The following is a 4634-nucleotide window of genomic DNA, read 5'->3' as shown; positions in this document are numbered from 1 at the left end:
TTTCTCTACAAAAACAGTAGGTTTGAATTCCTTACAGACAACAGGTATTACTTTGAAGTTATAAGTGGTCTGGAGACATTCTTTAGCATGCAGAGTGAGAGAACAAAAATACACCTTCTTTGTTTGAATGCAGCTCCCAACTGAAAGCAAAACCAAAAAAGCTCAGAGCCACAAAGCAGCTTTCAGCTCAAAATGAAAGTAAAAGACAGAATCACAGCCCAGCTCCACCCACACAGTGGTATCACTGCAGCCATTTGATAAAACTGTAGCCATCTGGGATAGCCACTTACAAAGAAACATGGACATTTGCAAAGACTCATGGGAAATATGGCCAATACAAGATTCAGGCAGGCTCAGAACCTAAATATATATTTGTAAGCAGAGAACCAGACAGTATCGAAACCCCCAGCCGATTTGCATTCTAATGACCCATTTCCCTAAGACAAAGGACTGATACTCAGGTATGCGATACAATTCCAGACACATCGGCGTCACTCCCTTTACTCAGGAAGCATAAACAGCAAGGTCAATGACTGCTTAGGACACGCCCAGCCATCAAGGCATCCGCCCATTTATTGGCTCAGATCGAAGGCAGTGATCGAAGTCTGCTGAATTATTGGGTCCAAACCTAAGGACCACCCAAAAGAGCGCAAAACTCCCCAAGGATAAAGAGAGGCACTGCCATGTGTTTGATCTCTTTTGGACCTGGCGCTCCTGCAACGTCCATCTCCAATTGCAGCAACACGACCAGAAGCAAGTCCAAGTTCAACGCTCGCTACCAGACGGATGAGCCTAGCTGAACCGCAGTTACTTCTCCAGACCCAGCAGATCCAGATTCGAGCAAAGGCCACTGTTCCTCTGACCTAAGCCGGGTGCCTGAAGTTAAGTACAGGTTGTCATTGTGTTAGATGTAATTTAGCTCATAGTGTTTATGTTGCATGTATAAGTTAATCTTGTGTGTAAATAAAGTATTAAGTTTGAATTACTTGAAATAATGTTTATTTCATTTTATTTGTGAATTAATAGAAACTTAAAGAAACTCACTGACACCATTTTAAAAAGTGTAGATCTGGAGATGACAGCTGACTTTGCTCCGGTATAAATCACTGCTCCCTCATTGATAGCAGCCAACATTTTTGTGAATGTAAGAAAAACTTGTTAAAAGAAAAATTGTTATAAAGAATAAATTAAGTTGTAAAAGTTATACAAGTTTGTGTTAAGCAAATCTTAAATTCAGTTCTGAGTTGAGATCAGAACGAAGCTTGCAGTTTGCAGTAATTCAATTTAAAAGAAAACTGTTAAAACCTTTTTAAATAACTTTGCCAAGTAGCAAAAATGGCCATTGGTTATAAATAGGAAAATAAAAAAGAGCCAAAGTATGAAAGCTAAAGAGTTAATTGGATTATGGAGACAATATTGTCAAGAGGAGAGGGATAAGATCATGTTATCAAGTTGGCAAGAAAATGCCCTTAAAATGGGGATTCCAATTAGTGAAGGGAGGAACCAGAAAACTCTGGAGATCTTGAAAAAGGAGTGTGCATTCAAAAAACGCGCACGTAAAGAGAGGGTGGACTCGAGTAAAAAAAAAAAGGGCTACGTAGTTCAATGGCTGGCCTTGCATTGACAGAGGCAGATGGTGACCTAGAGAATTGGACTATGTCGGTTGGGGCAGCACGGTAGCACAAGTGGATAGCACTGTGGCTTCACAGCGCCAGGGTCCCAGGTTCGATTCCCGGCTTGGGTCACTGTCTGTGCAGAGTCTGCACGTTCTCCCCGTGTGTGCGTGGGTTTCCTCCGGGCGCTCCGGTTTCCTCCCACAGTCCAAAGACGTGCCGGTTAGGTGGATTGGCCGTGATAAATTGCCCTTAGTGGTTAGGAGGGGTTATTGGGTTACGGGGATAGGGTGGAGGTGAGGGCTTAAGTGGGTCGGTGCAGACTCGATGGGCCAAATGGCCTCCTTCTGCACTGTATGTTCTATGTCTATGTCTATGACTGCACCAGTAGCATTATCCGCACTAATTCCAGAACCACCAGGGTACCATAATTTATATCCAGTCACTGCTCCCCAGATTCAAATCATGCCAGCCTCTCCAGTCCCTTTGGCTGATAGTTTGGGTCCTATTGCTGCACCTTCACCATCTGTTAGAGAAGGGGAGCTCTGTTCCACAAGCCCAGTTAGCTCGAGGACCCGATCTCGGACAATGAGAGAGGGGCCTGATCCTATCCAGAAACAATTACGCCTACCACCTAGATCCCTTAAGACCGATATGGTAGGACATAAAAGTATGAGAACAAAGAAAGAGGACGGGAATGGTTCTGAGGAGCCGGAACTCCCCCTAGTGTAAGGGAAGGACGTCAAAGTCTTTGAAGAGCCAGAGGAATCCGCTAAAGCGCCCCCTAGTGAGTCTCTGAGACAGTTGACGATTCGGAAAATACCCAACCCTGATGTTGCAACAGCAGCAACCCAGCCTACGATAGACGTTTATTTTCCATGGAGACCCAGCGAGATGAATGACAGGGAGAAATCTCCTGCTGCTTTCGTGGACTATCTGAGAACTACCATCTCAGTTTATCAAGCTGATTCTAGGGACCTCTGGGCCCTAGTCCAGAAGCTTTTAACTCCAGCAGAGCATCGCAGTAATCTCAACCACTTGAATTATGCTAGCCATGCCGCACTTCAGAAAGCCCATGCCTTGGACGATGATAGACGGGCACAAATCCTGAATGCGTTGAATGCCACATTTCAAAAGCCCATAAACATCTCTGTTATCTTAGACCTCAAACCTAAAAAGACTGAAGAGCCAGAGGAATTTCTGGAACATTTTAATGAAATCTACCGTGGGCAGTCAGGCGACTTGCTGCACCAAAATGGTCAGAATTCCCCTCAATATTGTGCTATGTTCATGCATTGCTTACCACCTTCCGTGGCTACTGCCGTGAAATGTAATAACATGAATTGGACAGAGAACGACCCTTCCCAGATGGCCCGGGCTGTCAGATTTTATTGGAAGCAGGGTGTAGGCCAGCCAGGAAGGAGGCTCAGTTACAAAGATTAAGACTGAGTATGTAATGAAAAAGGATGATCTGAGACCCCAACCAGCAGCAGATATAGAGGGAGCAATGCATGTTTTAATTGTGGCCGTACCGATCACTGGCATCAGGAATGCCCCTTTAAAAGACAGGCAGCAGAAGGAGACTACCCGACCCAAAGGAGGGGGTACCTACTAAGGGGAGGACAGACGAGGTACACCGACCTCTCTCAGACAAACCCTTTCCAAACACAAGATTGACTAGCTAATTTAGTCATAAGGACTCTCCAATCGGACAGGGAACCTATTATCTCTCTGCAGACAGGAGATCAACATTACCCATTTATAATCAACACTGGAGCAGCCATGTCTTCGGTGCAATCAGAACTTCGACTAACACTATCCGACCACACCCAGCATTTGTCGGGGTTCCAAGGACAGGTGTGTGAGTATCCTATTTCTGAACCTGTGACAGTCACTTATGAGAATAAGTCTACAGATCATCAGTTTGTGATGATTACTGGGTTGGACTGTAACTTGTTGGCCTGAGATTTACTGTGTAACTTCCAGCTACAGCTAGAGTGTGGAGACGAAGGGGTAACAGTTCAATCATGGAGGATGAGGCAACAGTGCTATATTTCTATTACACCCCAGTGGTGGACGTTAGACATTGAACATTCATTGCACCACGTTACGCTGGCCTTTGACAGAACCGGACAAAACAAGGAGTTGGAGGACAAATACCGGCCGTTAATTGGGACCGAATGGCCAGTCAGGATTACAGCCACAGTCATGGGAAAAGAAGGTACAGCCGATTTTGTTACAATACCACCACATTTATGGCCACAGTCAGCTTCTGTAGGCTCTCATATTACACGTCAGGTCCACGACCAGTACCATGCCAAGGATCTGGGGCCTATGGTAAGGAGGGCAGTGGATCATTCAGATCCAACAGAGTACGCACTTCAAGTCATGCCAGACGGCACTTCCATAAAATATTTTGAGGTCCCTGAAACGATTAACACTCGACGTCAGCATCACCTGGGACGTGACGTTTTGGAATATGTCAACCCACAGCTCTGGAAGAATAGGAGATTCCTTACCTCGGCCGGCACAGAAATATCCCACCGGGGTTTAGTTAATGACCTACTGTAGGCTCTCCTTATGCCCGCGCAGATTTCCGTCATTAAATGGGCTGCCCATACAAACGGTAAGACCCCAGTTGACGTTGGTAATGAACGAGCAGACTGTGCAGCGCGGACAGCCGCGCAAATTCAGCAACTGATGGTGCCTAAAATGTTAGGTCAGACTAAACGTTCTGCAATAAATAGGTCTGCCTCTGACAAGCCAATGCCAACCATCCAAGACGTCATAAGGTTACAGGAGGACGCTCCTGAGAGTGATAAACAAATGTGGAAATGGTTAGGTTGTACATATGATTCTGTTTCCTCTTTATAGACCACGGCAGCACATCAGACTTGTATGTCTGATGTACTGGCTTTATGGGTCATCCAATGTGTACACTTTGCAACTCATTGTGGGGCTCGGGGGACTAGTGATTTGTTGCTGGACACTTGGTGGCACCCTAAAATGCAGGGGCTGGCC

The sequence above is a fragment of the Scyliorhinus torazame genome, chromosome 1 (genome assembly GCF_047496885.1).
Source record: "Scyliorhinus torazame isolate Kashiwa2021f chromosome 1, sScyTor2.1, whole genome shotgun sequence".
NCBI lineage: Eukaryota > Metazoa > Chordata > Chondrichthyes > Carcharhiniformes > Scyliorhinidae > Scyliorhinus > Scyliorhinus torazame.
This window is presented reverse-complemented; position numbering follows the sequence as displayed.